The sequence below is a fragment of the Petaurus breviceps genome, unplaced genomic scaffold (genome assembly GCF_028583685.1).
Source record: "Petaurus breviceps papuanus isolate PSGF00001 unplaced genomic scaffold, PetGlider_PUasm1.0 176, whole genome shotgun sequence".
Taxonomy (NCBI): Eukaryota; Metazoa; Chordata; class Mammalia; order Diprotodontia; family Petauridae; genus Petaurus; species Petaurus breviceps.
In genome coordinates, this window is record NW_027185771.1 from 7,359,340 (window position 1) to 7,385,004 (window position 25,665).

General features: G+C 41.1%; 1 protein-coding gene across 2 annotated transcripts in view; it reads right to left on the reverse strand.

Moving 5' to 3' along the window:
* ZNF469 (zinc finger protein 469) overlaps positions 1 to 25,665 on the reverse strand; it is a 745,539-nt gene that overhangs the window by 396,160 nt on the left and 323,714 nt on the right. The gene's annotated exons all lie outside the window — the stretch shown is intronic.

The following is a 25,665-nucleotide window of genomic DNA, read 5'->3' on the forward strand; positions in this document are numbered from 1 at the left end:
AAACCAGACCAAGTAAGAAGTGATTAGTCCAAGGTCATATGGTCAAGGAAGTAGCAATCCTCTTCAAATCTAATTCTTTTCCCCTTTGTAATCAGGAGACTTGGCTTCTGGCTCTAGTTCTATAGGTAGCTTTGTGATGTTATTTTATTTCTTTGAACCTCACTTTTTTTTTTTGGAGGGGTAAAGGCAAGGCTATTGGGGTTAAGTGACTTGCCCAAGGTCACACAGCTAATTAAATGTCAAGGGTTTGAGGCCAGATTTGAACTCAGGCCCTCCTGACCTCAGGGTTGGCACTCTATTTACCACCTAGCTGCCCCAAGAACCTCACTTTCTTCTGGTAATAAAGCTTACATTTAGACTTTAAGCTCCTTGAAGGTACAGACTATTTGGTTTTTCTTTCTTTGTATTCCCAGAGCTTAGTCTGGCACAAATGTAGGCTGCTTAATGGATGCTCTGATATTAACTGCCCTTAGCACTTAAGGTTTACAAATTCCTTTATAAGCCTCAGTTTATTAATTCCTCATAATGACTCAGTGAGATGGGTGCTCTCCCCTCCCCCCCATTTTACAAGTGGAGGAAACTGAGGCTTAAAGTGGAATGACTTTATTCAGGGTCACATAGCCCGTGTGTGTGTGTGTGTGTGTGTGTGTGTGTGTGTGTGTGAAATTCAAATTCAGGTCAGCCTGACTATATGTTCAGTACTCTCCCTACTTCATCTTATCCATGGTATAATGAAGAGGTTGGCCAGGATTTTAACTTTTTTGTGTCCTTTGTTGGCCTACTGAAATCTATGGACCCCTTCTCAAAATAATGTTTTTGGGTTTTTTGTTTTTGTTGTTGTTTTGGAGGGGGAAAGACAGGACAATTGGGGTTAAAATAATTTGCCCAAGGTCACATGGCTAGTAAGTGTCAAATGTCTGAGATCGAATTTGAACTCAGGTCCTGCTGACTCCAGGGCCAGTGCTCTATTCACTGCGCCACCTAGCTGCCCCAAAATAATGTTTTAAAATGCACAAAATAAAATACATAAGCTTATACAGGAAACCAACTGTTTTGAAATACAATTATCAAAGTAATCTAAAAACAAATTCAGGATATAATTCATAGACCTCACACCCTTGGGTTAAGAACTTCTTAAGTTTTTCCACCTCAACATATATCATCTAGTGAGGAGCTGGTGAGAAATATAGTTCAATAAATCATCTGCCCAATAAGCATTTTAAGTGGAAATTGGATGACTATTTGTCAAGAATTACATCAGAGAAAGGATGGGTGAAAAAAAACTCATAGGTCTGTTCTAGTCCTAAGAGTCCATGATTCTTTGATTTACTGAACAGATGCAGTCTAAAAAACACAAAATGTGTTTTCTCCTGCCTGGCAGGGCACATTTGAGGGACCTCTTTCTTTTCTGGTTCATTGCCTCTACCCAGGCAGATCCTAGGGCCTTCAAAACCCCATTCTTCCCCAAAATGTCCCCTCCTCTTTTTTTTCTTTCACTCTTTCATATCCCCCTTAAATTCATCTCTATTTTCTGTCAGAGACAATCTTCTGCTTGACTATACTCTCCTCCATTGCCCTGGCACCATCTCCCATTTGCATCCAATCAATTTAGTGATTTGCAGGGTCATGACTACTTATTTTCCATTTCTTTTTCATCTCTCATTTTCCTCTAAGGCAGGTGGGCTAGGTTATGCAAATTATCCATACTTCTTATGGAAAGCTAGAAAGGCCAACATCACCCACTGCATCCTGGGCTATCCCCACTTGCCTTGACTTTTGCCTTGCCATAGGACTCCTATGACTCTGGAGGACAGAGCGAGGCCAAAGACTTAGAAGCTTAGTGCACGACTGTCTCACTTAAATCTAATTCACTTACACGTCAAGACATAACCCTCATTGGTCCTCTTCAAGAGTGAAGGATGAACAACACTGGTCCTCTGGTGCAGCGGAGAGAGTGCTAGACCTGGAGTCAGGAAGACTCAAGTTCAAATATTTCCTGAATCACTTTCTAGCTGTGTGACCCTGGGCAAGTCACTTAACCTCCATTTAGCCTAGTGTCTTCATCTGTAAAATGGGAATAATAATAGCACCTGAAGGTTGAACTAACTTCCTCCCCAGTGGTGGTCAGATTCCTGCCCATTGTATTCCATTCAAGCAAGTTCAGGTGGAGGGAGATCCTTTGTCTAGATTGTCCAAGGCTGGGGTTGGTCTGGGTGTATAGTCTTTTTATCCCAGCCCCTCACTGAAGGGAGCCCATTTCTCTTTCTAAAGTCCACCTCTTGTTAATTGTTAACCAATCAGAGTTGATTGCCACCCTTTAGAATGTCCACTTTTCCAAGGGCATATAAACTGCAAACCCACCACCATGAATATCTTTAGTCTAAGAGAGACAGTCAAATGCCCATTCCTTTTATCACAAGATAATATTACCAGGTACTACATAAATAGGTACTAGATGGTACAAAAATGTCAGCTATTATTATCATTATAATATATTATTATTATGGCAGAGAAGAGTAATGGCTAAAGTGCTAGACTTGGAATTAGGAATATCTGGATTCAAATCCTATCTTTGATACTTAGTAGTCACTTAATTTTTCTGCACTCCAGTCTCCTTATCTATAAAATGCTATCCTCTAACATCCCTTTTACTTCTAAATCTATAATGCAGTAACTCTAATCTACCTTTCTAGCTTAATTTCACATGACTCTCCTTTACGTGCCCCAGTTCCAGACCGGGATTTGATACACCATCTATTGCCTCTTTGCCATTTGAGTTGGCTTTCCACCCTGTTTGGAAGCTACTCTTTCCTCATATCTATTTTTCAGGGTCCTTATTTCCCTTTAAGGCCTGTGTCAGGGTGACACTACTTTGGGGAAATATTGCCCAAGTCCCTCATTTGCAGTATTTTTTTCCTCCTCAAATTTTCCTAAGTCTTGTTGTCAATGTGCACTGGTAATGATTTTTTACATTTAGTATTTCTTTGGTGCTAAGGATATAAATACCTGTCCCATACCTGAAAAATTGTATTTCCCTAGTGTCCTTCATCTTGATCTCCCCTCTGCACCCGTAACTCTCCATCTTAAATTATCCTTGTCTGTTTACATGTCATATGCCCCTGGCCCAAAAGACTGTAGGCCCCTTGAGGGAAGGCACCCCTTGTAGGAGCTAGATAAAAGTGTATTGAATTGAAATGGGTGCTCAGAGAATAGCCATTTATCCCCCATCCTCTGGAATTCACTTGTGGATCAGTAGATAGCTAGAACTTTAGATTCAATATAATTCATTGTAATCCAAGTAGAAATCAGGCCAGGGGAAGCCTTGCTAAAGCCTCAGGGAGAGGAGGAACTCCAATTCCTTTTCCCAGGTCAAAAAACTAAGGTCAGATGATTTAAACCAGACTACTTGGAGTTGGGCCTTTCCCACTAGCCTGCAAACACAAAGCATCCACCCAAGAAGAATGGGCTTGTGGGTGTGGTTTCTCTTTATACCTTCACTGCTGGTCTGCTAAGGCGGTCAATGGGGTTAGCAACAGTCATACCATGTGTTCTCCGTAGTAAAACAGGAGCCTTTTAAAGAAAGGAATCTGGCAAAAGAACAATCATAAAATAGTTTTCTTGTACAGATTAATCACTATTCAAACAAACACCCCATAAGGCAGCCATTCCATTCTGGGGCAGTGCTGACCTTATAAACCACAAGAGTGAAACTCCAGCTTGTACCTCTCAGGTCTGGAAGGGAAAGGCTGGTGGTGTGTGTGTTGGGTCGGGGAAGGGGAAGACTGTATATTTCATTGGTGCAGATCCCAGATAAGCCAGAGGGAATGTGCAGACTCCAGCCTCTCATACACCATCTCTACCGCTTTTGAAACTTCACTGCCAAGCATCAGGAAGACAGCAGTACCTGGATCACAGGATCACACAGGCAGGGTTCCTTAACTTGGCTTGTGTCATGAAGTCCTTGGGAAGGTCTGATGAAGCCTGGGGCCCCCTTCTCACAATGTTTGTGAATGAACGAAACAAAATGTATAGGATTGCAAAAGAAACCAATTGTGTTGAAATACATTTATGAAAAAAATTTTTTTTTAATTCATGATTCCCAGGTTAAGAACTTCTGACATAGAATGAAGACTGGAAAAGGCCTCAGATCGCCAAGTTCAATTGTTCCATTTAACATATGGCGAAACTGAGAGTCATACTGGTGAAGTGTCTTGCCCAAATTTACAGCCATTATTAGTAACAAGTCAGCATTCAGTGCCAGGTTTTCTGACTCTAGATCTCAGTTCTCCACAATGGCCCTACCCATACTTGGACTATGATAGAAAAATTAAAAAAAAATCATGAATAAAACAAAGAAGAAGGACTGCTGTCTGAAGGCCAGCCTACTTAAGTACAGAGAGGCTTGTCATCAATGGCCACCCAGGAAAACAAAAATAATAGAAGTGATAATAGCTTACATTTCTATGAAGCTTTATAAAATGTTTTTCTTCACCTCAATATTGTGGAATATATTTTTGTGGGGACCATTTATGTAGGGAGGTGTTAGTGAGGAAATTCCTCCTACCAATAATTTATAGTCCTAGAAAGGGTCTTAATGGAGGGAGAAGGTAATGAAAGTTTATTAAACACCTACTATGTGCTGGGCACTGGGGATAAAAATAGGAAAAAAGAAAGATAGTCCCTGCCTTCCAGGAACTTACCATGTAATGGGAGATGACCCAAAAGGGAACCTGAAAGGGTGGTGGTGGGGATGCAAGAAATGAAGGAGAGGTCTGAGCTCAGCTCTCCCCCTAAATAGAGGTGTGGAGTCCATGGCCCTACCCTCCAATCAGGACAGCCAATGATGATGAGTCCCAAGGCTGTTGGGATCTCACAGGATGCTAAGGTGATGAGCTCCAGGGGCCTGGTAGAGAAGTCCTACTGCAGAGCAGCCAGGTGAGAAATGAGGAGATGTCTGAGCTGAGCTCTCTCCCTAACTGTTCTTTGTGTTTCTCTGCCCAAGGCTTGGCACAGAATAAGTCCTTAATAAATCCTTGTTCGCTGACTTTTGGCGCACGGAGACTGTTTTTTACCTTTTCCTTAGTGCACTATCTGGCACATCGTAAGCCCCTTTAATGTTTGCTGACTGACTGACTGACATGAGCACACAACGGAGAGCTCAGGAATGTCTTTAGCCTGAGACAAACCGAAAACTCTTCTGTGTCCTGTCTGCTTTTTATTACATTTTTCCGAATGTGAGAAGTTAAAAACAACAGAAGACATTTTCCTATTGCTTTCTTCTGCCTTGGCTTGTGCTGCCTGGAAGCTGTCACCACCAGCCATGCTCCAAATATAACCTCGCAGATGGGGCATGCCGTGAAGGGATTGGCACCCCCGAGGACATTGTTCATGGAGTGGCAGCACCATTCAGCGGCATTTGGTCTTCATTTCCTGGCCCCTGCCCATCTCCCCATCCACTCTATTTCTGTGTCATACCAGCAGACAGGGGGAACCAGAATAACAACTCCACATGGAGGCTATTTTTAGTTGGAGATGCCTTCTGAGCTATTCATTCCCCCGTGCATACTCTCTGTCAGAAGGCAGTGGCTGCTGCTGTTGGACTTTCTCTGGAAAGACACAGCAGGAGGCCTGGAGGCATCTCCTTTATGGGGTCAGGGATGAAAGCGGGAGGGAATAAGGAAAGGGAACTCTCTAGTCAGGGATCCAGCCTTTCACACACCCAGCAGCCCCTGTGCAGGGGAGGGGGGCAGGGAGGAACAAGTGAGGGACCACGGATGTGTCTGCAATTACTACTTGAAATCAAACGGAAACCCAATCAACTGAAAAGAAGAAGAAATGCTTGTTTTCTGGGTGGCAGGGAAAATTTAGAAAGCTGAACCTTGGAAAAGAAATGGAAGGACTATTAAGAAGGAGTTCTGGACCTGGGGGTCTGTGAGCTTTTCAAAAAATGTCTCTAAAATTGTATTTTGATATAATTGGTTTCCTTTAAATTAGTTCCCTGCATACCTTCCCATATGCCTTTAAATGCAGAATTCTGAGAAGGGGTCCTTGGGTTTCACCAGACTATTGCCAAAGGAGTCCAGGATACAAAACAAGGTCAAGAACCCTAGACTGACACAGAGAGGAGGTACAGTAGATAGAGTGCTAGGCCTTCCTGGAGTCAGGAAGATGTGAGTTCAAATCCAGTCTCAGACAATTCCTAGCTGCATGAGCCTTGAAAGTCACTTAACCTTTGTCTGCCTCAGTTTCCTCAACTGAAAAATGGAAATAATAATAGCATTTACTTCCCGGGGTTATGAGGATCAAATGAAATAATATTTGTAAAGTACTTTAGTACAGAGCCTGGTACATATCGTAGGTACTATGTAAATGCTAGCTGCAGTTGCTGATATCTTGGAGAGAACTTTCAGCTCTAATGTCCTGGGCATGTAGAAGCAATGTGTAAATGACTATGGAAATCTTTCCAGGCCTTCTTCAGCAGTGTGGAGGAGAGCAGGTATTGTCAGCTGCTGGGGCCGGTTTAGACTGGCTCGGGCCTCTGCAGTCATAGGGACTTTTGGGGGGCCTTTTCTTGGAACTCGTGACCCTTCCTAGTCCTTTCCATGCCCCTAGCTGTTTGTGCTGTTGCCCCTTCTCCAAATTATTTCATATATATTTAATTTTATTCGCTTGTGTATATGTTGTCCCCTCTGAGGAGAATGTATGCTTCTTGAGGGCAGGAATCCCCATTTCAAATGGAGTAGGGGTTTAATAAATGCTTGGTGAATTCAATGGAGTCTCAACGACTAGGTGCCTGGAACAGTAGGTACTTAATTGTTGATTGGTTGGTTGATGGATTGTTAACCTCAGTTGAGATTAGGGGTCAGGGCATGAGGAGAATGGAAGCCCTGGCAGGGAAAAGCCAATGGCAAGATGAAGGAGGAAGGAAGGCCTGTTCTGATCTACCAGGGGGCCTGAAAGAGGAGAAAAGGAAAGTGAGGGAGAAGAGGACAGGGGGTGATCCCTCATGAGAGCATCTGACTAGCTACAGTCAGAACCAACCTTAGGTCTGGGAGTGTGAACCCTACAACCTCCTTCCCACCTACTTCCGTAACGTCCAGAATTCCAACATTATTAACATACCTCCCTTTGGATTGCCCTCAGAGCACAATGCCTCAAACTGGCATCCCTTCCAACTTAACAGAAGGTTGCTAGTGACTTTTTATATGAGAACAGGAGGGAAATGCACTGGAGCTCTGATGGGCTTTACCAGTGGTGGGCAGAGGAGGACCCCAGACAGCTAGGGAGGTAGCACTTTGCTACCTAGAGGGTAGAAGTGGGGAGTGGAGGTAACAAAGACAAATTTCCTACTAATATTATGAAAGTATTGGACTACTCTGCAGTCAGAGGAAGTGGCTTCTAATTTGAGCTCAGCCTCTTATTGGACATGTCACCGAATCTCAGTTTTGTTCTCTGGAAAATAAGCGGGTTGCATCAGATGACCTCGAAGGGGCTTTTCCAGCTCTAGATCTGTGGTCCCGTTATCCTATCTGAATCCCACATCAACCCTGGCAGGCAGGCGCTATCCCAATCTCCGTTTTGCCAGATTAAAAAAAAAAAACAAAAACAAAAACAGCAGCAAAGCCTGAGACATGTAAGGGCTAAGTCACTTCCCCACATTTATATGACTGGTAAGTGTTTGAGGCTGTATTCTCATCTCCAAGGTTGGCGTACTCTCTCCCATCTAGGGCATCTTTGCCCTCTGCTGATTGTATCTAATTTATCCTGTATATAGCTGCTTGTATGTAATTGTTTTCATATTTTCTCCCCCCTTAGACTGTGATCTCTTTGAGGGCAAGAACTGTCCTTTGTCTTTCTCTGCATCCTAAGTGCTTAGCACAATGGCTGGCACATAGTAGGTGCTTAATAAATGCTTATTAACCAACTGACTCCATCACATTGCCTTTCAGTGGGGCTGTGATGCATGGAGCCTGGTGTATAAAGATCACATACAGAAGAAACAAGAGTCTTGTGTCTTTATTAGAGGAGCCACAAAGGCAAAACTCCTCTATGAGTTTCGGGTTTCCTTCATTTCCCTGATGAGATTCTGCCATGGCTGCTGTCCACTCATTTTCTCCTTGGATTCTGAGGCTCCCATCTCTGGAAGTCTGCTGCCAATGGCCCCTCCCCCTTTCACCAACACTATCTTCAAATACTTTAAGCATTGCTGAAATGTGGCCCCAAGTCACAGGGGTGGTAATTCTTTTCTTTGCTCTTGTCATGACTGAGGGATTTAAAACCGGCTGAGATGGTGTCCAAGAAAAGAGGCCCTTTCGATCCATCTCTGACCAAATTTGGCAAAGCTGGTGACTTTCCAAAGGGCAGAGCCCTCTTCTGAGGCCTCGCCCAGTCCGGGGCTAAATTTTATGACCCAAATACTCAACTACTATAACTGAAAGGATTGAAAATAATACACTAAAGCCTATTTTGAGGTAATCCAGGAAATGGTATCATCCTTCTGAATTGCTTCTTGGTAATTTCATGATAGGATATATTTAAATTTTGTAAGAATGTAGCTTGGGAGTTGGAGTGGTGAGGTGGGGCTGAAGATGGTTTACAATGAGGTTTTTTTTTTTTGGAGGGCAATTGGGGTTAAGTGACTTGCCCAAGGTCACACGGCTAGGTTTTTGTGTGTGTGTGTGTGTGTGTGTGTGTGTTAAGTGTCTGAAGCCAGATGATGATGACAAGCATTTATGCAGCACCTTAAAGTTTACAAAGCACTTTACAAGTATCTTCTCATTTATCCTCACAACCTGGGAAGGAGATGCAATTATTGTCCCCATTTTACAAATAAGGAAACTGAGGTGGACAGATATTAAAGGACTTCTCCAGGATCACACAGTTGGTAAGTGTCTGAGGCTAGATTTGAACTCAGGTCTTCCTGACTGCAGGTTCTCCTGATTCCATGGCCGGTGCTCTATTCACTGCGCCACCTACCCTCCCTGACAATGAGATTCTAACCTCAATGAAGGCGGCTTGGCATGGACGAGAGTGCGCTGGGTTTGGATTCAGGAAAACTTGGGTTTGAATCCTGCCTCTGATACTATTGATTCATTCGGGAAGCACTGAGTATTTACATTTCATTTTAATGTCTGCAAAATGCTTTACAAATATTATTTCATCTTACTATATCATTTATTATCTCGTTTTTAATATTATCTCATTTTATGATCTTATTATCTCACAGCAATCTTGGAAGGTAGGTGCTATTATCATCACCATTTTGCAAATAGGTAAACTGAACTAGACAGGCTAACCCTAATTCTGAAATTAAGTGACTTTCCCAGGGTCACACAGCTAGTAAGTGTCTAAGGCTGGATTTGAACTCAGATCTTGTTCTGACTCCCAGGTCTTGTGCTCCTTCCATTGGACTGTCTTTTAGTTGATGGTTATTTCATATATACTATGTTCTAGGTCCAATGCAATTTGAACACTGAGCAATTTCTGACAGTTGAGCTCACATGTACATATGCAAGGAGATGATGGGGACAGATTACTGTGCATGGCAATGTGATTCAATGGATAGAGAACTGAACCTGCAGTCAGGAAGACCTGAGTTCAAATCTAGCCTCAGACACTTACCAACTGTGTGGCCCTGGAGAAGTCCTTTAATATCTGTCCACCTCAGTTTCCTTATTTGTAAAATGGGGACAATAATTGCATCTCCTTCCCAGGTTGTGAGGATAAATGAGAAGATACTTGTAAAGTGCTTTGTGAACTTTAAGGTGCTGCATAAATGCTTGTCATCATCATCATCATCATGGAGTTCATTGAGGAGAATGTTTGATGAACCTAGAAAAGCAGGCTAAAGCCATACAGAGGAGTTTACAACTTACCAGATGATAACAGGCAACCACTGGAGAATCTTGAGCATGAAAATGACACGTGCTTTAAGAATATCATTTGGCAACTAGGTGCAGGATGGGTTGGAGATGAGAGAAACCAGAATCAGGAAGACCCATTAGGAGGCTGTTGCAATAATCGAGGCAAGAGGTGGTTTGAGACTAAATCAGGATGGCAGCTTTGTAAGAGGAGAGAAGTGGATGGATAGGAGTTACACCATTAAGACAGGATTGACAAGATTTGACCAGTCTTTGAGTGTGAGGGGAAAGGGATGGGAAGAGCCAAAGATCACTCCAAGACTGTAAAACCTGGTGACTAGAGGATGATGGCTCCCCAACCAAAAAGAGAAATTCTGGGAAGAGGGAATGGTTTTGAGAAAAAGATGAATCCTATGAGACAGGCTGAGTTTGGGTCTTCTCTTCCCTTCCCCCACCCACCCTGTCTTCTTCCTTCTGTGTGCTGCCTCCCCTCATTTAACAGTAAACTCCTTGAGGGCAAGGACTTACTTTCATTTTTGCATCTGTATCCCTAGCCCTTAGCACAGGGAGTGGCATGAACAGGCACTTAGTAAATGCTTATTGACTGGTTGTGTGAGATAGCTATAGGGCACCCAGGCATTCCAATGGATAGAGCACAAGACCTGGGAGTCAGGAAGATCTGAGTTCAAATTCAGTCTCTGATACTTACCAGCTGTGTGACCCTAGGAAAGTCACTTAATTTCAGAATTAGGGTTAGCCTGTCTAGTTCAGTTTACTTATTTGCAAAATGTTAAGGATAATACCACCTATATACAACAGGCATAAGGTGTTGCAGGACTAGAATTCTGGTGAAAAAGTGTGGATGGAGATAAAGACTGTCCAGTCCATTCACCTCATTTTACAGAGGAGGAATTTGGAGCACAGATTGGCAAAGTGGCTTTCCAAGGCCACATAGTTAGATTATGGTAGGACTGGGGCAAGAAGTTCTGTCTCACGAGCATCTGTTCTTAGCCCTGTCATTATTTTCTACTCTCCTACAGCCACAGAACCCCAAAGGCAGAAAGGACCTCCGAAGTCATATATGTGTACCAACTTCTCCCTAGATCATGAAATATTCAATTATTACTTACGGGGGAGAGCTCAGGATTTACATCCAAGTTCTATTTTCAGTCTCATCCATACCCTAGAGGTAGGTGAGTAAGAACATGGCATACACCATCATGCTTGGTTGACATGTTGGAATTTCGCATTAACTTTTTATTTTTCCATTTAAAAGTTCTTTTTCCCAAGAGATGGTTTTCTCTGGGTAGGAAGAAGGTAAAAGAAAAGTAAAGAAATAAATATTTATATGGATCCTACTATGTGTCAGGTGCTTTGCCTCCTAGGAGGGATGCATTTGAAAGTAAAGCTGATATTAACACAGAAGATCAATTAAACTACACTTTTTTTTTTAAAGGACTACAATATACCCTTTGTGAACAGAGAGGAAAGTGTTCTTACTTTAAACTCTACCACAGTGGCTTTCACTCTTCCCCTGCCCCCTCTAAATCCAGTACAATTATTTACTTATTCATTCATTCATTTTCCAAGCAGGTGGGATTAGGTGACTTACCCAGGGTTAAACAGCTACTAAGTGTCTGAGATCGGATTTGAATTCAGGTCCTCCTGACACCAGGGTCAGTGCTCCATCCACCATATCACCTAGCTGCCCCCAAGCCCACTATTGTTCTTTGCCATTAGACATTGTGCCATGCTATGGGAAGAGTGGGAGACTTATGGATGTGCATGCAACTTTGAATGGAAGTATCTTACACTTCTCAGAAGATGCTGGGCCACACCCTGGAAGCCTAAGTCTATTCTGAGCAGAATGTCCCTGAATTGGAAGCAAAAAGACTGAGATTGCTGATTCTGTCACCTTCTTGTGGGCTGCACAGACACTTGGGGAAATGATGGGGTTGGAAGGTTTTAGAAGCCATTGTTACACTCCAAAGAGAGCTCTTCTGATTGGGGATGGAGAAGGAGCAGGATATTAATCAACTCTGATCTTCTCTGTCATCAGAACCTCAATGGGAATTAGTTTTTAGATTCATTTAAGGAATCCAACAAAGAGCTGAGTCCTAAGATAGTGGGATATAACACACATAAGTTTTAAAAATTATTTCATTAAATATTTCTCAATTGTATGTAAAATTTTTTAACAATATTTTTTTAATTTGAGTTCTGAATTACCTACCTCTCTCCTACCCCTCCTCTCCTTCTTGAGAAGACAAGTACTTTGATTTTGATTATACATGGGAAGTCATGTCAAAGATATTTCTGTATTAGCCAAGTTGCAAAAGAAAACATAAAGAAAACAAAACAATAAAAAATTAAAAAAAGTTTTGAAAAGTATGCTTCAATCTGCATTCAGAGTTGATCAGTTCTCTCTCTGGAGGGGAATAGCATTTTTCATCATGGGTCCTTTGGAATTGTCTTGGATCATTGTCTTGATCATAGTTTATCATCTTCACAATACTGCTGTTCTTGTGTGCAATGTTCTCCTTGTTCTGCTCACTTTACTTTGCACAAGTTCATATAAGTTTCCCTAGGTTTTTCTAAAAACATCCTACTCATCATTTTTTTTTTTGGCTAGGCAGTTGGGGTTAAGTGACTTGCCCAGGGTCACACAGCTAGTAATGTCAAGTGTCTGAGGGTGGATTTGTATTCAAGTCCTTCTGGCTCCAGGGCCAGTGCTCTATCAATTGTACTACCTAGCTGCCTACTTGTCATTTCCTATAGCACAGCAATATTCCATCACAATCATGTACCACAAATTGTTCAGCCTTTCTCCAATTGATGGGCATCACCTCAATTTCCATTTCTTTGCCACCACAAAAAAGAGCTATCATAAGTATTTTTGTACATATAGTTCTTTTTCCTTTCCTTTGTTCTCTTTGGGATACAGACCTAGTAGTGGTATTGCTGGGTCAAAGGGGATGCACAGATTTATAGCCCTTTGGGTACAATTCCTCACTGCTCTCCAGAATGGTAGGACTAGTTCACAGCTCCACCAGCAATGCACTAGTGTCCCAATTTTCCCACAATCCATCCAGCATTTGTCATTTTCCTTTCCTGTAATGTTAACCAATCTGAGAATTTTGAGGTGGTTTTAATTTGCATTTTTCTAATCAGTAATGACTTCCAGCATTTTTGTCATGTGAGTATTGATAGCTTTGATTTCTTCTGAAAACTACATGTTCCTATCCTTTGACCATTTACCAACTGGGGAATGGCTTTTATTTTTATAAATATAATTAAGTTCCTTATATATTTGAGAAATGATGCCTTTGTCAAAGAAACTCATTGCCAAATCCAACCCCCTCCAATTTCCTATTTTCCTTCTTATTTTGGCTGCATTAGTTTTATTTGTGTGAAAGTTTTTTATTTCATGTAATCAAAATTACCTATTTTACTTTGTGTAACATCCTCTATCTCTTGCTTTGTCATAAACTCTTCTTTTATCCAGAAATCTTACAGTTACATTTTTCCATGCTCTCCTAATTTATTTATGATATCACCCTTCATATCTAAACATTTATCCATTTTGATCATATCTTGGTATGTGGTGTTAGATGCTGGTCTGAGGCATATAAGTTTTTTTTTTAATTTACTTAATCGATTTATTTTTAGTTTTCAACATTCACTTTTACATGATCTGGAGTTTTAAATTTTTTCCCCTTCCTCCCTTCCTTCCTCCTCAAGATCGCATGCTATCTGATATAGGCCATACATGTATAATCATATCAAACATATTTCCACACTATTCATGTTGTAAAGAAGAATTGAAACCAAAGGGGAAAACCACGAGAAAGAAAAAACAAACATAAAAGAGAAAATAGTATGTTTCGATCTGTACTCAGACTTCATAGTTCTTTCTCTGGATATGGACAGCATTTTCCATCAGGTCATTTAAGTTTTTTTTTTTTTTTTAAAGCAATTGGGGCTAAGTAACTTGCTTGAGGTTACACGGCCAGTTATTTTGTGTGGGTGCCAAGTATCTGAGGCCGGAACTGATACCAGATCTCCTGACACCAGGGCCAGCGCTCTTACTCACTGTGCCACCTGGCCATCCCAGGGCATTTAAGTTTTGATGCAGAAGAGGGAAAATAAAGATCTGCAGCATGGGTTGACCTCTTGTGACTACCTTCATTTGTAAAACAAAGGGTGCAAAGTATTTCATTTTGAGTAAAATCTGAAACAGGTGAAATTATCAGGGAGGAAATGAAAATTTATTAAGCATCAGGCACTGTGCTAAACACTTTACACATACTATCCCATTTGATTCTCACAACAACCCTGCTATTATCACCACTGAGGAAACTGAGGCAGATGGAAATTAAGTGACTTGTCCCAGGTCACCTGGTTAGTAAGTGTCTGAGATTGTATTTGAACTATGGTCTTTCTGATTCCAGGCTCAGGACTCTATCTACTTGGTCACCTAGCTACTTGAAACAAGTGAAACTCATTTGTTGCTTCATGGTCCCCTTCAATCCTTCCTACCATTTAATATTTCTCTTCTAGTTACCTAGCAAACCTCCTACCCCCAGCTATCCAGGGACTTCCAAGGTAGCAGCTCACACTCAACCTATAGTGTAGACTCTTACTTCTCCTTTTACACATTAAAACTCTTGTGCCCTGTATCCCATTATCTCAGGACTTAGTTGATCTGACTCCTTGTGTGAATCTAAAAACCAATTCACATTGAAGAGTTGATGGTAAAGCAATAGTGGTTTATTACTTACCCTTTCCTAGATAACCAACAGGCACCTTTACAAGGGCTTTCAGTGCCTACAGGAGTGACCATGTAACTGGTGGGAATTCTAGGCTCTGTGGCTGGTTGGTGGAGGAAGAGAGTGCAGGTAGACTACTATTGGCAAGGGTACATTTATTTTTTTTCTTTTTGGAGGGGAAGGCAGGGCAATTGGGGTTAAGTGACTTGCCCAAGGTCACATAGCTAGTTTTGTGTTAAGTGTCTGAGGTTGGATTTGAACTCAGGTCCTCCTGACTCCAGGACCAGTGCTCTATTCACTGTGCCACCTATCCACCCCAACAAGGGTACATTTATAATATTAACTAGACTGCCCACATGCAGGTTAAATCCTGCTTATTCTATTTTTGGAAAACATTCAATAATCATGAGATGATATCTCATAGTTCTAGAGTCCTGAGGGATTTCGGAAGTTCCCTTTTTTTGTTGGGGAAAAAAATTATTTAATCAGTCTTTATACAAGGTCTTTCAAGAGTTATAGCATTTTCTTTTAAATGCAAATTAAATCAGAGCAGTTAGACTGCATGCCAGATGCAACAAAGTACAGGAAAAGAAATTGATAATTGATAACAGATGAAAAAATTAAATCCTAGGGAGGTTAAATGACTTATTTGTCCAAGTTCACATTGGCAAGTGTGCATCAGAAGAGGGATTTGAACCTAGGCCTTTTGTCTTCAATAATTCAATTCAGTAAACATTTATTAAGCACCTATTATGTGTCAAGCACTGTGTTAAGTGCTGGGGATACAAAGAGGCAAAAGACAGTTCCTGTCCAAAGAGCTTACAATCTAAGGGGGTGAGGGAACTTGAATGTTTGCAGTCTTTTGAGTCAATAAGCCAGTGTTTATTAAGAGTGTGTGGGGGTGGCCAGGTAGCACAGGGAGTAAGAGCACTGGCCCCAGAGTCGGGATGACCTGGGATTGAATCCGAGCTCTGATACTTAGCACCACACCCAGAAATAACTGGCCGTGTAACCTTGAGCAAGTTACTTAACCCCAATTGCTTAAAAATAATAATAATAAAATTAAATTTAAATTTAAAAAAAAGTGTGTGATATGCCAGTCACTATCCTCGGTGATGGAGAAAAAAAAAAAGATCAAAAGAAATAGTCCCTGTCCTCAAGTTGCTTACAAACTGTCAATGGAAACAAAATTAATACAAAGTAATTATAGGGGGAGGAGAAAGGAAGCACTTGTAGCTGGGAAGATGAGGGAGAGAAGTTAAACCCCAATCCTCTGTGGAGAACACAGGAAAAGGACTTATTTCCAAAAGCTTACTTTCATCAGCCCTATCTCCGATTCACAGAGTATGGCTCATTGATGGTACTCTTCTTCTGGAATGTCTTATTATAAGTCTCAAAGACAAACCATCTGTGGGGAGTTAGCCATGTATCATGTGCAGTGCAGTCCTGGGGGCTTAGTTTTCACATAATACAATATGCTAGTGTCACTCTGTAGGGGAAATTGAATGTTGGGAGAATAAATCTACATAGGAAGAGGAAGACCTTCAAAAGCCATTCCAAAGATAGATCATTTCCCTTTCGTCAAAAGGTAATATCCTCTTTTGATTCCTCTCTCAGAGGCTGCAGAGCCAGAGGGATAGATGCCTCTTATCAAAAACAGGGTATCAAATTAGTAACAGTTACATCCGGGATAATTTTCTCTCTTTCAAAATGAAGTATTTAATAAGATAAGATACCCAAACACAGTCACTGCAGAGTATACATTCCTTATTTCTACAGTTTGTTAAATGAGCACTTGAAGAGTAACACTGAAGTTAGTAAATGAATCAACAGCAATTCATTGATTCATGAATTCAACAAATATTTGCAGAGTCTATTATGTGAAAGATACAAAAAAGATACATGGTCATCCCTAACACCATGGACCTTATAGCCTCAACATGGGAGAAATAAGGCAAAGAACTATGATAGAGTATGGAGTCTGATTATCACTATTAAGAGAGATGCAAACAAAATGCTTTGGGGTTCAGAAGAGAATTTATCTCCAGGTTTGAGGGAAGGTGAGAGGAAATTAGTGAAGACTTCATGGGAAAGGTGATCTTATAACTGGATTTTAAGGGGTGAATGATGCATCTAAAAGTAGGGGAGAGCACAGGAGGCAGGAGGAATAGAGGGAAGAAAGTTATGGAGGTGGAGAAGTAAGGAGACTGTCTGGTGATAGAGGATTGTTCGGTCAGGCTAGGATACAGGATGTGTAAAGGGGAGTGGAATGAGATCAGTCTGACAAAATAGCATTAGGACCCTGGTTGCCAACAGAAGCAGTTAGGACTTGAGTATTTGAAGAGAAGAGGGGCTTTTTTCATGGAAGAAGGATTAGCCTTGCTAAAGTTGGTCTCAAAGGGCAGAACTGCAGGGTCCTGGAAGATAATTTTCCATGTTGCAGCTGCTTCCCAAGGCTACTGCTTCCACTACCATCATCATCCCACCATCTCCTTAAAGCCAAACCCATCATCTACATCACAGACAGGGTGGGCCAAGGGGGGCAGTGATAAAGTAATAAGATGTCATCCAGGGTGAGGTACAATGGGGATTCCATATGCTCTGAGATTATCCTGGTAGCCATAATTACTTGATAGAAATTCTGAAATGTGGGCGGCTAGGTGGAGCAGTGAATAGAGCACCAGCCCTGGAGTCAGGAGGACCTGAGTTCAAATCTGACCTCAGACACTTAACACTTACTAGCCATGTGACCATGGGCAAGTCACTTAACCCCAAATTCCCTGCCTTCCCCCTTCCGAAAAGCAAAAAAAAAAAAAAAGATGATAGAAGGAGTCAAAGCAACCTAAACAATAAAATAATCAATTTAATGTCAATCACAGAATTTGGGAATAGGAAGGGACATCAACATGTCTAGTCTACCAAGGCACAAAAGGCAATAAATAGGTAAAGTATTTGAAGATGTACTTTGGGAACACAGAGTCTTCACTTCATAAAGCAATAATAAAGGCTGACAAAAGGTATGTACCACTGAACATGTTGAATGGAACCCAAAGTCCAGAAGGACCCTAAGAAATGATACAAGAATGGAATCAAAGGGCCCACCATGGGTAACTTCCATATGAGTTCAACCAACAATCTTTTAACATAGAAAGATTGGCTGAGTCATACAGATTTGTTTATAGAAATCAAGGGGATGATGTTAATGATTCACAATCAGGTCACGGCCACCAGAAATTACAGAAAGGTTATCGGTAAGGAGACTAGCTTTCACAGTGCCTGGCACATAGCAAACACCTAATAAATTATTTTTGTTTGATTATCAATGCAGATCACATCATGAAAATTATGTAAATATACAACATATTATTGCAGATTGCAAAAAAATAACATGCCAGATACCCAGAAAGGTAAGACTATGCACCAGAAACTTACCATCCTTTGCAAAATAACAGGCAAAAATTCCCTGAACTGCAACACAAACCTCAATTTTTAATAAATAAACTTGACTGGAATTGGGACATGATTCTAGATAGAACTGTTCTCCACAATTGTCTAGACAATGATTCATAAAAATTCAAGAATATTTTTGATAAATGGCTATACTTGAGGTAAAATTTGAAGTCAGGTTTTCCTGACTTCCAGTCCAACACTCGATCTAATAAACCACGCTGTTTCTTGTAGTATTCACACTGGTGAGAATATGAATAGAGCATTTTCATTTGAAAGGTGAAGAAGATGGCATTCCCCTTGCCTAGCAAGTACTTCCTGGTGGGTTGTGTATGTGTGTGTGTGTGTGCGTGTGCGTGTGTGCGTGTGTGTGTGTGTATGCTATTTAGGGACACACACACCTGTCATGTGCTTTGGTTTCTTGGAAATGTTTGTCAAATCTATCCGTCAGGCTCCGGTAAAACTGGCAATGTTAAAGCAATGCTGTAGTTTTTCCAGTGATTAAACTATAGTGGATAAGTCACATGAAGTCTGGCTCCTGCCCAGTGGTCTATAAACTGTGAATGGGAACCATGGTCCAGAAAAAGAGGAGTCTTGGTATGTTGGATATACTGAGGTTGCATACATATACCTATGTATGTACATGCAGGTATACACACATGCATGCATGGGTGTACACATGTGTTTGGATACATACATACACATATGGATACATGTATATCTTACATATTAATCTTACACAAACACACACATTAACATTTTTTAGTTCAAAAGAACCTAAGAATTAATCTAGTCTCTTCTATCCTCACTCTCACCCCAAGCTCTTTTTAAAGAATGGGAAAGAGCCTCAGATTGTTGAGACAGCTTAACCAAGGTCACATGGAGAGTTCATGGCAGAGAAGGGATTTGAACTCAGGTTTCCTGATTCCCACTTTTCTTTCTCTACTACTATACTCTGAGATTTGGTTAACATCACAACAAACCACCTTGAATTGAATGTGGTACAATAGAAAGAGTGCTATGTTCAGATTTAGAGGACATGGGTTGAGTCTTCCCATCCCATAGCCTGTGTGACCTTGAGCAGGTCCTCAGTTTCCTCACCAGTAAGATATGGGGTTAGACTAGATGATTTTCTGGCCACCATCTCCTTCTCATGCCATCTCCACTCTGGCCTTTATCCTCACCTCTACCCTACCAAAAACGTGAACTCTATACTGGAATGACTCTAGGCTCTGACAGGTGAGAGGTGTGATAGGTCACCTTACTTTATTGGAACCAAGTGTCCACCTCACTCCCTGACCATCAGGTCCACATCACACTGTCATATGTATAGCTGTCCTCTTCTCTCCCTCTTTCTAGCTCCCCTAATGTGTTGTCTTCTCCCCTGGGAACAGAAGCCCCTTGAGGGCAAGGACTGTCAGGAATTGATATTTGTATCCCCAATGCTTAGCGCAGTATCTGAGACCAAGTAGGCAATGAATAAATTCTACATATATGTATCTATCCTACCCTAACCCTCTCCTGTCTTATCTCTATCTATCCTTCTATCCATCCATCCATTTCATCACCTACCTCTCTACCTACCTAGATAGCCACCTATTCTATCATGTATCTCTATTCTATCAACCAATCAATCAATCATCTCTATCTATATATCTACCTATCTATAAATCTATCCACCTACCTATCTATCATCTATCTATCTATCTATCTATCTATCTATCTATCTGTCTGTCTGTCTGTCTGTCTGTCTGTCTGTCTGTCTGTCTGTCACCCTATCACCAGCAAGGTCATAGGAATTCTACTAGACAGGAGGGGGAATTGTTGCTTATTGTAAATGAAGGTAGCAGAGGTTTTATCCAAAGAAGTCAGCTCAGGCAGACAGATGGAACAAGTGAGAGGATCTAGGAGAAAGGGGAATCTCTAAAAGAATCAGAGATTCGAGAAAATGGGGTCACGAATGATAGCCATGGAACCTGAATGATAAAACACCAGGTCACCAGGAGCAATGGGTACAAGGCTGAGTTATAGGCAGTGTGAAGCAGAGGTGACTTAGGGAGACTGGGAAAGTCAAATGGCAAGGGACCTGCAGCCCAGGACTCAAACTGGGCTCCAAGTCTGGGTGGGCCTGCATCTGACAGTCAGAGAGGCGCATTTGGCCAGCTCAGGAAGCAAGGCAATTCCATGTGCTGAATGATCCAGAAACACACCATTATTTGGGTGAAACAGTCTCCTTGGTCTTTATTTTGGCTGAGAAAACACTTTACGTGTATCTTTGTTATGTCATAATATTCCATAGAAATGCCTGGCAACGGCAGAGCGGCTGATATGTGATGGATAGTCATTTTCCATCTGTTTAATCAATCTATCAGTAAACATATATATACATGCTACTGGGCATGCCAATCAGTGGGACTGCCTTTGACCATGTGCTGAACAGAAAATAAAAAAAAAATGGGAACTAGTTCTGGCTCTTGGTTGGAGCCCTACCATGAAACGCTTTTTTTCTGTGCTAGGTATAGGGGAGATAATATGGCTTTCTTCCAAGGAATTACTCCTAGAGAGAGTGGGAACTGACTCTTTGCCCCAGTAAAATGCTATATATCTTAGGCTGGTGTCAAATATAGGATTCAGAAGGCTTAGATTTAAAATTCAGGATGAGTTGGATGAAAATCAATTTCAGACTCTCTCTGTGTGTGTGTGTATGTGTGTGTGTGCTTTATAACTCAGCTAAGATATGGAAAAAATTACTCAGGGAGAGACTGGGAAAGTGAAATGGCAAAAATAAAATAAAATTTGTCAGGCGGAGTCAGGAGAGGAAAACAGAGACAGGTCTGTCCACTTTTGTTCAAACGCACCCTTGGCGTAGACCATCACCCCATTCCTAAGTTTTCAGGAAAATCTATAGAAATAGATGTCATATTAATACTCTCAAAAGTAAACAAGTCCTTCCCTTCTTCCCATACTCCAGCTGTAAACCTGTCATTTTAATGGCCTTTAATAATAATAATATTTGGCATTTATGTCACACTTTAAAGTTACCAAGGAAATTTAAAAGATTAGCCTATTTGCTCCTTTCAACGGCCTTGTGAGACAGATATGATTGTCCTAATTTTACATATAAGGAAATTGAGGCTTGGTTGACAAAGTCTAATTTTCTTTACCCTATTCTACATTTTTTTGTTTTAAAATTTTTTATTTTAAAATAGCATATTTTAATAGTATTCATATTATACGAATTGCACTGAATTATATTCTACATTTAAAGCTGGATGAACTTATTTATTTATTTTTAGTTTTCAACATTCATTTCCACAAGATTTTGAGTTCCAAATTTTCTCACTATCTCTCCCCTCCCCCCACCCCAAGAAGGCAAACATACTGAATACCGCTTCCCCCAGTCTGCCCTCTCATATATCCCCCACATCCCTCCCCTTACCTCCTTACCCCTTACTTTCTTGTAGGGCAAGATGGATTTCTATACCCCATTGCCTGTATATGTTATTTCCCTACCCTATTCTACATTAACCTTAATGGAATTCACACTTCACCTTAGCTCTCTCCTTCCCTTTTTTTGGTGGCTAGCAGTTCCTAGATGCATTAGTAAGGGATTGAAAGCAAAGCAAGGCAAGAATTTCTTAAGTTCCTACTGTGTACATGGAGCTGTGCCAATTCAGTCCAACCTACCATAGACATGTCTAGCTCCCTTCTCTTGCAAATCTCCAATCTCCACAGCTCAGAACTCTTTCTGAAACTACCATTTTGTTCCCTGATTTCCCCTAATTTCTTTACTTCTGCCAATTACACCTCCATCTTCCCAGTCACTCAGAGTCTGGAGTCACTTGGAATCTTTCTCATCTCTTTTCACACATATTCAATCAGTTCCCAAGTCTTGTCTTGACAATATCTTCTATGCTCATCCCCTCTTTTCCTCTTTTGCAATCATCCCAATTTGAACCTTCATCTCTTCTTATATATGCTATATATACACACACATATATATACACACACATACACACAAGCATATATGCATATTTGTTATATATGCTATACACACATCTATATGTGTACATGTGCTATGTAGACATACATACATATACATACGTACATATATACTAATATAAAACTCTCCAAACTGTTCTTTCTGTCCTCAGTCCATCTCTCCATTCTCCCCTTCATGCTGTTGTTAAAATAATATTCCTAATTCCCTGCCAATATCAGGTTACTCATCCACACGACAACCTTTAATGACTCCCCATTGCCTACCAAATAAAGTTTAAACTCTGAAACCTGGCATTCAAGGCATTCCGCACTCTGGAGCAAACCTACTTGTCTTTTCTCTTTCATACATTTTCTCCTCCTGACAGAGTAGACTATCTCCATACCCTGATTTTATTTTGACTTTTCCAGTCCCTCTACTCTTGCTTACACCATCCCCCATAATTGGCAGAGTACCTCCACCCCTATTGTCCATCTGCTGAATTCTCTCCTTTCTCCTAAGGCCCGACTCAGAAGCTGCTTCTTCCATAAATTTCCCCTTGAATCCCTCAAATAAAAATGATCTCTTCCACCATAGTTTTCTTGTGGTGTTTGTCTAGCTCTCCTTTGTTTCCATCATTTTCAGCTTTGTCTCATTTGTGAATATAGCGTATCCCCTTCAGCAGAGCATAAGCTCGGTGAGTTCAGGTAGTGTGCCATGTTGTTTTTATAATTAAGACTATACATACACATACATGTATACATATAACTACATACACACATATCATATGTGTGTCTATACACACACACACACACACACACATATATATAAATTGACTTCCCTCCCTGTTCTCCTTATCCCTCCTCTACCTCTCTGCCCCCCTAGGCTTAGCCTGGCCTGAGACCCAGGGGCCAATCAAGTTCTCAAGCAAAGGACATATAAAGATCCTTTGGTCCACAGTTCAAAGGCTTACTATGAAGTCACCCTAGCTGCTTGTCTCCCTTCATTCAATCTTGTGCCCTGGTCCCTGTAACGGGCCTCCTCTCTTGTTCCTTTCATGCTCAGCACATAGTAGGTATTTAATAAATGACTATTAATTGATTGTTGTTTTAATACCTACTTTATTCCCCATTTCCTCTGAGGAAATTGAGGCCCAGCAAAGGTAAAGTGACTTGCCCAGTATTTGGAACCAGTTCTTTTAATTCCAAATCTACCTAGAACGGATTGTAAAGGACAAAGCCCAGTCCCCTAATTTTGCATATCAGGACACAGAGGCCCAGAGATTTGACCAGGGTCACACACATAGTAAAGATCAGAGCTGAAACCTGAATCCAGGTCTTTTGACTCCAGAATCACAGCACTTTCTACTACTTTATGCTGTCTCTGCTATGTAAGTTTGCCTTAAGTACTTTAGATCATTGGGCCATGGGAACTTCTGAAAGTACCCAGCTTTCTGCCTCAATTATTCACTGTCCAATTAAGTTGTTATAATTCTTTTAGTCTCACTTCTTCATGAATAATTCATCAACACAATAAACACTTATTGACCAGATCCCAAAAGATCTCAGGAGACTAGAACAATGGATTGAGTCTAATGTGGAGAAATTAAATAGTCCTACACCAGGGCTCCAAAAACCAATTGCAAAAGGACAGAAACAATGGCGATGTGGTCAGATAGAAATCTGTATGAGAATAATTTGCAGGTTTTAGGGACACTGAGTTCAATATGAATAAATAGAGTGATGTGAAAATCTAAAACAAAATTGTTGTTAGTCATTCATGTCCAATCCTTCATGACCCCATTTGGGGTCTTCTTGGCAGAGATACTGCAGTGGTTTGCCATTTCCTTCTCCAGCTCATTTTACAGATGAGGAAACTGAGGCAAACAGGGTCAAGTGACTTGACAAGGGTCACACAGTTAGTAAGTGTCTGAGGTCAGATTTGAACTCATGAAGATGAGTTTAGATACTAAAACAGGTAGGGATTGTTATTATTTTCATTTTACAGATGAGGAAACTGAGATAAATAGGGATAAATGACTTGCCCAGGATCACACAGCTAGCAAATATCTGAGGCTGGATTTGAACTCAGGTCTTTCTGACTCTAGGCTCAGCACTCTATCCACTGTACCACCTAGCTGTAACAGGACCATGGATTCAGAGTTGGGAAGATTCATTGGATCATAGATCTACTGCTGGAAAGGATTTCAGAGACTATCAATCTGGTTCAACCCCTTATCTTATAGATGAGGAAATATATCCAGGGAGGTGGAATGATTTGCCTAGAGTCACACAAGTAGTAAATTAGAAATTATTAGTCTATTCCAGTCTATTAGAAATAAGACTTTGAATCTAAAGTTCTCCGGCTCATCTAACCATGTTGTCTAAATCCTCTAATTTTACAGAGGAAGAAACTAAGTCTCAGTGAGGAGCCCAAAGTCATATCACAACTAGCAAGTGGCAAGGCCAGGTTCTTGGAGACCCAATCTGGCAAGCTCTTTCACTTTCCTAGAGGCTGAGCTTCCAGTATGAGACAGGCGAACAACCCTCCTATCCTCTGCTCCGGGCAAGTTACCCTGTCAGTTCTGGGTGTCACATTTCAGAAGGGACATTGACTCCTGATCTCTTCTTCTAGGTTTACATCAGAATAGGGAACCCAGGGCATACAAAGATGAGCTGAAGGAAAAGGTGATGTTTAGATTGGAGAAGAGACATCTGGGTGGCCCTGCATTTGCAGGGCTGTCATGTAATAGGGTCACTCAATCCGTTCTACATGGCACCAGAGGGTAGAATTCTAAACAATGTGTTGTTCAGTCATTTCCACCATATCTGATTCTTCGTAAGTGTCTGAGGCTGGATTTGAAATCAATGGGTAGACTCCGACATTTTAGATTCAGGTGAAACAGAGATCATTCTGACAATGAGAGCCACCCCAAAGTGGGACAGTATGTCTCAGGACATAACTGATTGCTCATTCCTGGCTATTTTCAAGTAGAGATTCGATGACCACTTGTTGGGAGCATTGTAAAGGAAATTCCTGTTCAGTTTGAATTAGATTATCTGACTGCAGAGTTTCCTTCCCTCTCTCTTGCCCAGTGGAGTGATTTTACACATGCCACTGATACAAGTTTGAAATGAGATTAGTCCTACATTGAGGGGCAATAGTACCAGGATGGGCATTAACCACACTGACCTAAAAATCAACGTATCTAGTGACCTGAATAATGAATGAGTTTGGATGGACTGATGTTAATGAAGGTTTCTTGCTACACAAGTTGATACTTAATATTATTTCTAGATGCTGACCATTCTTTTATGTAAGTGTGATAGTAATGGCAATTAAAGATTCCCCTGTATTGGCTTGGTTTTCAAATTGATTGTGTTAAAACCCAGAGTTTGTTAATCCCACCTGTGGGATGGGCTTGTTGATGTGAAAAGAAAGTCCTGAACTGGGAGGAGCTGGTGATGTATATTTGGAGAGACACTAGAGAGAGGCGCAAGATCTTTTTGGAAGCAGCACCTCGTGGAGAGAGAGAGACTAAGAGAATTGCTGGTGGCCGCTTCGAATTGCCCTGGACTTTTGAGACCTGCCCCCTGAGCTGCCAAGGACT